The sequence below is a fragment of the Periplaneta americana genome, chromosome 8 (assembly GCF_040183065.1).
Source record: "Periplaneta americana isolate PAMFEO1 chromosome 8, P.americana_PAMFEO1_priV1, whole genome shotgun sequence".
Classification (NCBI taxonomy): domain Eukaryota; kingdom Metazoa; phylum Arthropoda; class Insecta; order Blattodea; family Blattidae; genus Periplaneta; species Periplaneta americana.
In genome coordinates, this window is record NC_091124.1 from 31,400,418 (window position 1) to 31,415,016 (window position 14,599).

Below are 14,599 nucleotides of genomic sequence, written 5' to 3' on the forward strand. Positions count from 1 at the left end.
ATGTAAGGAATAATAAGTGTATTGGTCCTCGAATGGTATTTTCTACTGACGGAGTCGTGTATGGAAAGAAGTCGATTGTGTATCGTTACCATGACAATAAGTTTTGTTTACATTCTGTGTCATGAAGATGAACCCTAATTCTGATATTACAAACAGGTTTCACGGATTGCTCGTTTTCCTGTAGTTCATTAAATTTAGGGGCATAGAATATTCCGGAAGATACGGCAATAAATTTATCCTGTGCTATTGTTCGATTCACCATCTTCCATTGCTGCATCATTACTGTGTGTGGCTGTATTGTTAACTTTCACGTATACTTAAAAGCTTGAAGCTGCCAAGTTTCTAAGCCCACATCGACATGATCGTATATGCGTGGACGTATTAGAGATGGTTGCAAGGATTCCTGGCTTTCATATCAGCGCCAACTACAACGTGGGCCTTCTGATGTTTTCTTATTAGTTGCCATATCAACCATTGCTTAATCTGATATAGTCGTAGTCCACGATCAATTGAACGCGTGACTCAGAATATTTAGACAAAGAGAACAAGGGAAATACAAGGAAAGTAAGGGGACTACAAGGAGGATACAAGGAGAACAATGGGAATACAAGGGAGACAAGAGGAATAGGAAGAGAAAAAGGGGAATATAAGAAGATCAAGAGGACGGCATGGAGAACTCGGATAAAAGAGAGTAAGACAATAAAAGATAAAGGGGAATAGAAGGAATACAAGGGGAATACCAGAAGAACAAGGAGGATACAAGGAAAACACAAGGTTAGCAAGGACAATAAGAGAAATACAAGGAAAGCAAGAGGAATATTAGGAGAGTAAGAACAATACCGGAGAAAATGGGGAATAGAAGGAAGACAAGAGAAATACAAGGAGAACAAAAGGGATACAAAGAGAGCAAGGAGGATGCAAGAAGATCAAGGGGACGATAAAGAGAACATGGAGAAAACAAGGAGAGCAAGAGGAAGACAATGAAAACAAGGAGAATGCAAGGAGAACAAGTTGAATACTAGGAAAACAGAAAGAATATAAGAAGAAATTGGGGAATACAGAGGGAACAAGAGAAATGCAAGGGGAACAAAGAGATTGGAAGGAGGATACAAAGAAAAAAGGGGAATACAAGGAGAGCAAGAGGAATAAGGGGAATACACAGAGATCAAGAGGACGAAAAACAAAACATGGGAAAAACAAGGAGAATAAAAGGGAGACAATGAAAACAAGGGGAATGGAAGGAGAACAAGGTGAATACTAGGAAAACAAAAAGAATATAAAAGGAAATTGGGGAATACGGAGAGAACAAGAGAAATGCAAGGAGAACAAAGAGATTGAAAGGAGAATACAAAGAGAACAAGGGTAGCGAGATTAATAAGAGGAATACACAGAGATCAAGGGGATGAAAAACAAAACACGGGGAAAATAAGAGGGAGACAATGAAAACAAGAGGACTAGTGAAAGAACAATTGGAATAGTAGGGGAACGAGAAGAATACAAGGAGAAAATGGGGCATACAAAGAGAACAGAAAGAATACAAGAAGAACAAGGGAAATAGAATGGGAAAACAAGGAGAAGAGGTCGACAAGGAGAACAAGTGAAAACAAGAACAATAGGAATATAAGGAGGAAAAGATGACAAGAAGAACAAGGGAACTACATGGAGAATAATGAGATTGCAAGGAGAACAAGAGAACGGCAAGGAGAATACGAGGAAAACAAGGAGAACAAGAGGAAGAGGAGGGTAAGGAGAAGAAGGGAACGATAAGGAGAACAAAGTCGAGGGAGGTCAGCATTTCATGTGACCTTCAAGTCTACAAGTTACCCTCCCCACTACTAGTAGGAGAAAGACGTAGTTCTACGTAAAAAAAAATCTTTTTTTAATGGAACGATCGTGGCCTATTTTAAGATACTCTTCTGGAATTCGCGTAGATATTCTGAGGAAACTAGCTTACCTATACTTCAGGCTTGACTTTTCGCACGTAGAGGCTATCGTGTTTACTAGAATAACAGCAAAACATTTCTGTGACCTTCTTGCTCATTGAACAAAAATGGGGTTAACAGAGATCGGACCGGAGGGCGTTCACGAAGAGCCCAGCCTCTTTCCTCCTCTCGTTTCTTGGAATATATCCCCAAAACGAGGTGGAGAGCTGTAGCACTGGGACCGGGCGCGGAAACGCTGCGGGCCTGACAGAAGATGCTAAACTTGAACCACGGCACGCAGAGCGTCGCGATACGGCACAGCGCAAAGGGCATCGGAAATCACAGGTGGAGCCTGGGAGAGGCCGGTCGAGAGTGAAAGGACGCGAACCCGTTCCCCGACTTAATTTATCTGGCAAACGTCGAGGGGAAGAGCGGCATATGTCGCTCGTGCGATCATTACGTTGGATTTAATTAGTGTTCACGCCCTGACCTAGGTCTTCAACCCCTCTGTGCTGCCGTGCGAGATACGGAAAGTGAAACCAAATATTCCCTCCTTCTTGTCTTTCCCTGTACCTTCAATACCGGTACTAATTTGTCTTCCTGCTCCTCCTACCAACACTTCTTCTCCTCCTAAATGTTATTCATCTTCACGTATTTCTTCCTCCCTTCCCCAACTTCCTCTCCATCCCTATTTCTTCCTCACCTCCCTCTACTTCTTCCTTCCTTTCCCAGCTTCCTTTCCATCACAATACTTTTTCTTCTCAATTCCTACTTCTTTCTCACCTCCCTCTACTTCTTCCTCCCTTCCCCAACTTCCTTTCCATCCCAATACTTTTTCCTGTCAATCCCTACTTCTTTCTCACCTTCCTCTACTTCTTCTCTTCCCCAACTTACTCTCCATCCCAATATTTTTTCCCCTCAATCCCTACTTCTTTCTCACCTTTCTCTACTTCTTCATCCCTTCCCAACTTCCTCTCCATCACAATACTTTTTCTTCTCAATTCCTACTTCTTCCTCATCTTCCTCTACTTCTACCTCCCTTCCCCAACTTCCTCTCCATCCCAATATTTTTTCCTCTCAATCCCTACTTCTTTCTCGCCTTTCTCTACTTCTGCCTCCCTTCCCCAACTTCCTCTCCGTCCCAATACTTTTTCTTCTTAATCCCTACTTCTTTCTCACCTTTCTCTACTTCTTCCTTCCTTCTCGAACTTCTTCTCCATCCCAATATTGTTCCTCTAATCCCTACTCCTTTCTCACCTTCCTCTACTTCTTCCACCCTTCCCCAACTTCCTCTTCATCCCAATACCTTTTCCTCTCAATCCCTACTTCTTTCTCACCTTCCTCTACTTCTTCCTCCCTTCCCCAACTTCCTCTACATCACAATACTTTTTCTTCTCAATTCCTACTTCTTCCTCATCTTCCTCTACTTCTGCCTCCCTTCCCCAACTTCCTCTCCATCCCTGTTTCTTCCTCAACTTCCTCTACTTGTTCCTCCCTTCCCAACTTCCTCTCCATCCCAATACGTTTTTCTCTCAATCCCTACTTCTTTCTAACCTTCCTCTACTTCTTCCTCCCTTCCCCAACTTCCTCTCCATCCCAATATTTTTTTCTCTCCATCCCTACTTCTTTCTCGCCTTTCTCTACTTCTTCCTCCCTTCCCAACTTCCTCTCCATCACAATACTTTTTCTTCTCAATTCCTACTTCTTCCTCATCTTCCTCTACTTCTGCCTCCCTTCCCCAACTTCCTCTCCTTCCCTGTTTCTTCCTCAACTTCCTCTACTTCTTCTTCCCTCCCCAACTTCCTCTCCATCCCAATACTTTTTCCTCTCAATCCCTACTTCTTCCTCCCTTCCCCAGCTTCCTCTCCATCCCTGTTTCTTCCTCGTCTTCCTCTACTACTTCCTCCCTTACCCAACTTCTTCTCCATCCCAATACTTTTTCCTCTCAATCCCTTTTTTTCCTCACCTTCCTCTACTTCTTCTTCCCTTCCCTAACTTAATGTCAATCCCAATACTTCTTCAATTACATTCCTACTTTTTAATCTTAAATTCTTAAATTTATTTATATTGTGTAAATACAAATTTACATTTTATGAATATACACAAAAATACACATAAATAAAAAAATACAGACAAATAACACAAAAATATGACAAAATAATATACAAGTGAAAATATAGGTTATAATAATGTTTAATAATTTTGAGGACCGAATTAAATCTGTAGCTGTTTTATTCGGTTCACTTTAATTTAGTCAATTTCCTTTTGCTATTTCGGTTTTGTTGTTTTACTTCTGTTAGTTTTGTTTAGTTCCATTCAATTACTTAATTCAGTGGTAAATTCATTACATTAACTATGATAATCAAAACTAAGGTAAACTGTTTAAATTAACAATACTAATTAAAAGAAAATAGAATAATTATATTGAAATAAAATGATTAAATGAACTACGCCAACTAAACTAAAATAAAAGGATTACATTATATACACTAACTAAATTTAAATAAGCTGATTGAATTAAATACACTAACTAAACTTAAATAGGCTGATTGAATTAAGTACACTAACTAAACTTAATATGTGAATATTTTAGGAGAAAATCTACAAACGATTAGGGAAAATACGGGAATTTTACTTGAAGCAAGTAAAGAAATAGGTTTGGAAAGAAATCCCGAAAAGACAAAGTATACGATTATGTCCCGTGACGAGAATATTATTCGAAATGGAAATATAAAAATTGGAAATTTATCCTTTGAAGAGGTGGAAAAATTCAAATACCTGGGAGCAACAGTAACAAATATAAATGATACTCAGGAGAAAATTAAACACAGACTAAATATGGGAAATGCCTGTTATTATTCGGTTGAGAAGCTTTTATCATCCAGTCTGCTGTCAAAAAATCTGAAAGTTAGAATTTATAAAACAGTTACATTACCGGTTGTTCTTTATGGTTGTGAAACTTGAACTATCATTTTGAGAGAGGAACATAGGTTAAGGGTGTTTGAGAATAAGGTGCTTAGGAACATATTTGGGGCTAAGAGGGATGAAGTTACAGGAGAATGGAGAAAGTTACACAACGCAGAACTGCACGCATTGTATTCTTCACCTGACATAATTAGGAACATTAAAACCAGGAGTTTGAGATGGGCAGGGCATGTGTAGCACGTATGGGCGAATCCAGAAATGCATATAGAGTGTTAGTTGGGAGGCCGGAGGGAAAAAGACCTTTGGGGAGGCCGAGACGTAGATGGAAAGATAATATTAAAATGGATTTGAGGGAAGTGGGATATGATGATAGAGACTGGATTAATCTTGCACAGGATAGAGACCAATGGCGGGCTTATGTGAGGGCGGCAATGAACCTCCGGGTTCGTTAAAAGCAAGTAAGTAAGTAAGTAACTAAACTTAAATAAACTGATTGAATTAAGTACACTAACTGAACTTAAATTTGAATTAAATACACTAACTAAACTTAAATAAAGACAAACAAATGCAACGCGAAAATATAGGACATGTTGGTTTCGATGTAGAACGAAGTAAGCACAGTCGTTTTTAGACGTTGACTATTATCTTTGCAGCGGTATGGATGCTTTTCTTTAGTCATTTGTAGAAACTGTGTAACATCATAGAATTTACTCTGGTTAAATGAGATGTCAGCTAACCATGTTTAAGTAATCGGTGATTATGAATGGTGCACAGAAATTACATTTTAATCACGGTTACTGTTTAACCGTCGTTTCGTAACCTATGATTACTGTATTTTTAACCGAGGTTGATGCACTTCGCCATGAGTATAATGCAATTAAGAATTGAGTCATCCGGTATTTCATCTTAAAGTTTGATACGGAAATATGCTTATCACTAACAATAAGTGAAACACTTTGGTACTTAAGTGCAATGATCGATCATATCTTTCAGCAGAGTACTTACCAGTGAGTGAGAACAATACGCCTCGACCTATGACCCCACTCAGTTTGAGTGAAGGGAAATAACGGGAGCGTGGAGGGCATGCCTCTGACAGTAAAGTTGAAGGTTATCGCACCTGACACGTCTGTACGATAGAGTTCCAAAACATAGCATCCGTTTTCTGTCTCATATTTCACCAATATGAAAAAAAAACACCCTAATGAGGTACATATTCATCCCACTAGACTTCTCTGTGTATTCCGTTCAGTAAGTTGATCTAAAACTCCTGCCGTAATTGGCTGACAAAGTTCCAGTTGGGGGTTTTCTCGAGGTTAACCCGTTTCTCAAAGTTAGGAACTAACACCACTCCGTCTCAGCTTCATTCCGTTTTCATTCCATAGTATTTCCTTACCTTTCTTCCAACCTTCATTCACTTTTTATCTTGCTATCCTTTTCCACCTTTTAATTTTATTCTTAATTCCTCTACTCTTCCATCTGCTCTACCTTCACTTCTGTTTAATTTATTTCTGTTTTATCTTCTATTCATCCCCTTTTATTCGTCTTTTTTGCATCCTTCACTCATTCTTTATCCAGCTTTTTTCTTTCTTCTATCATTTGTTGGTTTTTTTTCCTTCTTCTCCCCAATATTACTTGGGTTGGATAAAAAGTAATGGCAACAGTTCGATATTTCTGACATGGCTTTATTCACAGGGGTACAACATTTACGTACCTTCTGTATAGTCGCCCCCCTTATTTATTCCCTTTTGCCAAATGTTTTGAAGGCGTCGTACACAATCAACGCGTCCATCTTTGTTGATGTTCCGTATTGACCGCCCTAAAGCACAGATAAGTTCATCTGTGGTATTGTACCGGGTCCCTCGCAGTGGTTCTTTCACTTTGGTGAAAAGATCATAATCGCATGGATCATATCGGGTGAGTACGGTGGATGTTCCAGTAGTCCGCGTTTTCCGTCTGCCTTGGAGGTACAGCGTGGTGCAGTATTACCCCATCAATGTCATACGCCACAATGAACATCTCCTTCACAGCAATTTGTGTAGGGCGCACTTTCTTTGGACGAGGAGAACCGGGTTGCTTCCATTCATTTGATTGGCGCTTCAAGTTTGGTTCATACGAGCGAGTCCAGGTTTCGTCCATAGCGACGATTCGTCCAAGAAAGTCGTCACCTTCCCTTTGGTACCGGTGCAACAAGGCCTTCCCGGAACGCTTTAACCCATCGTGCAACTGTGCGATATGGCAACGCTGCATTGCCACGTGCTTCACGCAGTCCCTGAAATCATTCTTGTGCACTACGACCTCGTGCCATTTCAATTTTGATCCAGGAACGTTGCTCTAGTTTTGTAAACATGATCTTAGGGCGCTCGCACTATCCCTATGAAAGTGAACGTTCTACACACTGCAGTAGATTGATGGAGTACTGTCGCCGCTGGCTACACTAACTCATCTAACAGTCCTTGTTCATGTCCATACAGCTGGCAACTCTCGAACGCACCATCGTCACGTGACAGCAGTGTTGCCATTACTTTTTATGCAACCTTTTCTTTCTTCTATCATTTGTTGGTTTGTTTTTCCTTCTTCTCCTCAATATTATTTGCTCTCCTTTTACTTTTCTTTAATCTATTTTGCTTTATCCTCTAGCCATCCCTTATTCTTTACCTCTCCTCCATCTTTCACTCAGTTGTCCAGGTTTTTTTATCTCTTTTTTATCATTTCTTATTTTATTCTTTATTCTACTATTCCTGTACCTGCACGATCAATCCAACGACTTGGAAAACGCCGATCAAGTAGCTCACGAACCTTGAAGCAGTGAGATGGTGCTCCATCTTGCTAGTAGTGAATGCGTCCATCTTGGTCATCTTCGTCAATCTGTGGAATGAGGAAATTTTCGAGCATATCTTATACACAATACCGTCTATGATGAATTTCGTATTACGGCACTACATGAGTCAAACTTGATGTATTGTCCTTTAAACTCACACCTGAATTGATTCTGTGAGATATGTCGATACAGTTCTATAAGCTTCTAAAATAGTAAAGTTCTTTTTGAAACAGACTATCCATACATCATTAAGGAATTTTAGTGTCTTTTCAAAACCTAATTTTTATTTTTAAAGAAGTTATGAAAATTTGTGTAAAGATGATACTTTATTAAACCGGGCAGCATTTACATGACAAATTACTCGCATATTTGAATTTTGTTGTAATTCTTGTTTTGAGATATTTTTAATAAATATAATCTACAACATAGAGTAAAATTCTAACATGCCAGCTCAAATTTCTTTTAAATTTCATAATACATTTTTCCTAAAAAATATTGATTAGTATTATTAAAAGAAACTATACATTCTGAATTAAAAATTTTAGAGTATATTGTCCACAGCGGAGAACTATACATGCACGAAAAATGTAGGCCTAATTAAAATACTCGTATCGTATGCAGGTACTTGTTTAGTTATCAGGTAAAAGCTGTTAGGCTGGGCAAAATATTTACTCAACAAATTTTTATACTTAAAAAAGTTACTATTAATTTTTCAATTGCTGAGTCGTGTACAGATAATGTGTATTAAGCATGCCAGTTTTTACCTCCGAACCACCTATAGATTCTGAGGAAAACAATGTTGAAAATATAGTAAACTAGTGGCTTGTGCAGCAAATGCTGCAAACTAAGTTCATTAGACGTTCAAATAAACATTTTTCAGATTTATTTTCAATGAAGAATATCAGACATTCTGAAAGTTATTTGCTTCCATAATAATGAAAGATACTCTCTCTCGAGCCAATACTGAAGAGAACCACGCATATAAATATCTACACCACACCGCCATTAAATATATGAAAAAGACCCAACCCCACTTGATTAATAACTATAAAAATATTTGATTTTTAATAATATTATTATCTTACGTAAGTTTTATAGCTTTCAGTAACATATACTATATATATTATACAGCCGCCACTCAGTAAAATATAGAAATCAAAATCTAATTTAAGTTATTCTCTACATCTACTTATATAACCCCAAAACGTTTCACTTTCATATCATCAATATAGCATTAATATGTAGAATTAATGAAAAATAGTCACATCACGGCATTAACTACAATAATATTTCATTTCTAATAGTAATAATGTCATCAAACCACCTCAAGTTTTGTAGTTTTTAATATCCAATACACAGCTGTACCCAGAAAATTACACACCACAGAATCGAACCTGTAAATTGTTTTTAGTAAGTTAAATTTTTAATAACCAATTTAATTTGAGCTCTAAATATGTCAGCATTCTTGCAGATCATGGCCTTCGTGTAATATTGTTTACTGTAGTGTGTGTTTTGTTTTATTCTGAAATGCAACACGGCCAACTTGATGCTCGCTTCGCTTCTCCTAAATGCAATTAGCTAGTTCTCAAAACTGACGACAGATGGATTTTGGAAAATAGGAAAATTATGTAGGAAAATTGACATTTCACTGAAAACTACTATTTTTTCGAAAAACTTTGGGTTCCAAGCTTCAAAATGAGGGGCCATTTATTAAAATCCGTTCAGCCGTTTTCCCGTAATTTCCATTACGAGTTCAAATTATATATATATATATATATATATATATATATATATATATATATATATATATATAGATGATACTAACGAAAGGTGTAACTTCCCCTTACATATGTCGTGAACCAAACAGCATATGCTAACGAAACAAATACTCTTTAGAAAACCCTAACGATGCCTAATAAACATGGAAGAATAAAATTTATTAACAGATAAAAAAACATAATTTGTAAAATATACTACATAAAATTTTGTCTTACAGCTTCACTATGCCGACACTAATTGCAGCACAAAAGCACGACAACTACCGAAAACAAAAGAAGGAAGCATAAGAGGATTCACAGAGGCGGAAAATTATTACGAACATTAAAGCCCATTTACAATGAAAATTAAACATAACCGTAACATAAACAAAGAAGTTTGCGGCCAGGTTACCAAATGGTATCATTCACAATGGTTCACATAAACACTGACATTAACATTACCCTTAGACGTTAACATGAAAGTCTGCAAACTCCAAACTTTCATGCTTATGCTTATGTGATTTGCAAACAGTACACAATCGTGGAGCGCTGAAATATACGACAGAATATGAGGAAATGGCGTCGTTGTTATGTTTCCATGGTTACCAAGTATCTTTGCGGTTATGTTTATGTCCCCATCGTGAATGATGGTATGACTTCTTGATTTTACCGTAACGTTTACATTTTTAAGTTAAAGCTTACTTTATGTTTAATTTTCATTGTGTCGACGTGACGTTTTACGTAAAATTTCAGGTTTAGTCGTAGCTTGAACTGCAGCGATTTTTCTATCTTTCTTTAAGTATTACTATTTATAAAATATACACAAATTTATGTCACATATTTTGGCCATGTACAGTGTTTCTCAAAAGTTTAAGGCACCTCTTTTAAAAATAACAATTTCACATATATTTTTTTGAATTGAGGTTGCAAAAGTTTTATGTGCTTTAGAGTCTCAGATATTTTTATTATATATATATATTCTACAACATAGTTTATGTTTATAGAAATTTCGCATTTTTTAAAATAAAACACGTCGTATAATGTATTTATGAATTTTCATTAGTTTCGAAAAGTCATTTTAAAGTGTTATCAATATGTAATTTTTGATCAAATAAGCGTGCAATATAATTTTACTAATTTACTTGCCGCGGGTAAGAAACCCTCTTTAAAACCCGCGATCACTCGCGCTATGAGGTTCAATCTATCATTTTTATACTTCCTATAATGTCTTTGTTATTAATTTTGAATTGTTGTCCTTTTAAAAATGCCTAGTTAGATAATTTGGCCTTGCTACATACTTTTTTCTTTCATTTCATTTATTGTATTCCACAGATCTTACATGAGCAATGAAGCTATAAGATGTGGAACAAGTCAAAATTTTACAAGATTACAATTACAATTTTTAAACTTTTTTTTACAATTTTTACAATTTTCTACATTTTTTTACAATATTTTGGCGAGATGTAGTGAGATGAGGTGAGGTCCGAGCATTCGCCAAAAGATTACCCGGCATTTGCCTTATGGTTGGAGCAGTGGCGGTGCGTCAATAAGAGCACAAGAGCACGTGAACACCTTGTTTCCATTAATGCACGACTAGTTTTATTATTTAATACCGTATTGGCGTAGTGGGAATGTATAATATCAGAATCGAGTATTTTAAACTTCCCGCATCTTACATAAACTTCTTAAGTAAACTTGGAAACATCCGTTCACGTACAAGCCGTGCTCTGTTCAAGAAGGTTACAGGAATTTCACGCATGCGCGGGAGAAAATTGTCTTTTGCTGGCCACTTATGACTCGTCAAGAGCACAAAGCATTAAGTGAACATTGAATCTATCCTACAGATGTCAGGTACATCGATGCTATCGTTCACGTGATATATCTCGAGGATGAAATTTAATAGTCTGTATTCTAGTCTGTAGGTGTCAGCATCTTACTGTCGGAACGTTTGTGTTGTTGTGTGTACAGTGCTGCTACGAAAGTGTAGTTTGTGAATTAATATACTTCAGTGCCAGCATAATAGCATAGTTTGGCTTTCAAACACGTGCTGGCTGAATGTGATGGTGGTATGAATTTAAATATCTGTATGGTGGTGTATATTATTTAAGAATAATATTTACTGGCGTGTATTTATAGTAATCAACCTATGCGAATGGGATTACAGTATTGGTATAGGCTATAGTGTATCAGTGTGTTGTGAATCAAAATATATTACTGAACACACGTTTTTGTAAATTGTGTTATGTATTAATTTTTAACAAAAGTAAACAATGAACTCTGTTTAAGTAATTTTGAAGAGTAAAGAACTGGGTAAACTGGCTTACCAGGAAAAATTGGAAATAAAAAGACTGAGTTTCATTATTATTATTATTATTATTATTATTATTATTATTATTATTATTATTATTATTATTATTATTATATGTTCTTTTGAATTTATATACGGTTTTTTTTTCGATAGTGAAATATTTGAATAATGACATTTTATATTAGGCTAAACGTACGACTTCAAATTCTCTTCGATTTTGGAACACACAATTGTGAACACACATAATATTTTATCACGAGCCGCCACTGGGTTGGAGGAAACCTCGGAAAAAACCCAACCAGGTAATCAGACAGACCATCCGGCTTCAGTCCCACGGCTTGGAAAAACCTCGGAAGAAACCAATGAGACCAAACGGGGGATCCAACCCAAGCCCGAACACAGCTTCGGATCAGCAGGCCAGACAGTCTGCCGACTGAGCTACATCGATGGCTCTACTAAAAATATACAGTACATAGCCAACCAGATTATTAAATTTACAAACGCAAACGATTATTCATCAGTTGACCTATAAAATATAATACATAGGAAGTAAGTTAATTCAATTTAAAAGCATAGGCCTAAACAATTCAATCAGTTGAGATGTACAGAAATTGGTAATACGTATCATGCAAATTACTGTGCTCCAATCACGAGAAAGTCTCTGCCGGATGAGACGAAAGGGAGCAATGCTGTGAATGAATGTTGATGTCATAAGATGTCATAAGGTCACACACGTGGGTACTCGTATCTCTATTGGCTCGCTGTTACAGCACAAACAATAACATTGACACACACATGTTTATACTAACCTAGTTACAAAATTCGATCACTGTTAATCTCCTGGTCTTTTAATCTCTCCATACAGGAAATAACAAATGCAGGAGAGCGCATGGTTTTTAAACAGACGTTATAGCGGTAATATTATTTATCTACTTCGTTCCAATAGATGAGGCAATAGTAAGCACATTCCTTTCACGGTTGATCTCCTGGTTGGAGAACAGTACTTCAAATTACAAACATAAACAATTTATCAATAGAGCTATACAGAGTAGTCTATTATTCAATTTAAAGCATATACAATTCTTCAGCCAAACTATACAAACATACATACAATACAAAGTAAGCAGATCAATTCAATTTACAAGCATACTATGGTGTGTTTCTCGATAGATGAGTTTTTTTGAGAGGGGAGAAAGGAGGGATGCAATACTCGGCGCGGCGTGTTAGTTCCTGTCTCACAACGCGAGAGGTCAGGTGTGTTTACTTTGAGAAGAAATCTAATGTGTGTTTACTTTGAGAAGAAATCTGTAAGTCCCGTCGCTCTAATTTCCGGTAGCCAATCGCGTTGCAGGTCGGCTACATTTAAACGTGTGCTTCTTGTGATTCGCTGATTCATTTCTTAAGGCTCGATAAATACTTAATATAATCGCCCGCCATTATAGCTCTTTCGTTGGCGTTCGCAGAAAGCACACGAAGACGTTATTTGCCGCTCAATTATTTGCTCAATTACATTGCGTTTGATTTATTATCATAGGAGCTACTACATGATAATGTTTAACGGTGTGGCAAATAGATCCATCGTATGGTAGCTCGGCAACGTAGGAACAAAAATGGCGAACGATACTACCTACCTAGACTTTATAGAGCCTTCATTTTCTAAGACGTAAGCAAAGAGGCGGAGTCATGCCGGAAATAACAGCGCGAATGATCTTGTGTGTGATATTACAAGACAAGACGAGTGTGAATAATTTAACGTTATGGTTTAATTTAATTGAGTCTCATTGTTATTCTGGACATCATGAGTCAACGAAAATCATTAGTTGGTTAGAAGAGGAATCGGACGATGATCAGCACTCTATACCAGCTCCAGTTTCTGACTCAGATGGAGATACTGAATACAGCGAGCACGATATGGCTGCAGAACAGATCAAAGTGATATTGAAATGTCTAATGAGAATGTTGGAGCTGGAAGGCCAAGGACAGTAAATGCCATTTATAGTGGCACTAGTTATATTAAGCCTATATTTTGTTTATTAGATGATATAAATAACAATTTTGAGTACAGAGTTATGATACTACTTGTATACTTCTATATTCAATAAAATAATAGTAATATGCGTTACAAGAGCGGTATGTTGAAGTTTTCATGTTCGAGGGAAAGTTTGAAAAAGCGAAACGTAGTTGAGCTTTTTTAATTTCCGAGAATTGAAAGAAAACATACCGCTCGTGTATCGTACATTATTTTGTGCGAAGATCGTTTATTACATACCTGAAAGAGGAATTTCTGATTAGTTGCAATGAAATCTCCATCTTGGTTTCTGTTCAATGACGACAAATTTGCAAAACAAAAATATCTATCTTCAACATTGTTGCTTTAAAATGTTTTCTGTGTTTACTATACTCCAGCAGGCCGTGATATACGTCTGTCTTTTTTTCCCCCAGTCTATGATGAGTCTGGAATCTTGTTGATTTTTTCACGGCTTCCTTAATGTTACTTGCATCACGAATGCAGTAACTTTAGTAGAGTTGTAGAGTTTACTTAATATTTGCAAATATTTAAAAACAATAATTAACAGTGCAATTTAGGTGAAATTGCAGTGGTAAGTTTCCAATTTATAATTATTACTATATTGAACGTCTCTAAAAATAATATGTTAAAAGCCTAAAGCAGTAAAATGAATATGTCACTTAAGCGGTAAGAAGAGGGAAATTGTTATGTGTGTTAGGTTGGGAATACTGAATGTGCAATTTTAGACTCCGCGGATTGGTTTTGTGCGGAAACCAAGCAAATACGCACGATCTCGCACAAAAATATTAGTATTGTGGGATTTAATCGATTAATCGATCAATTTATGTTGTAAGTTTAATC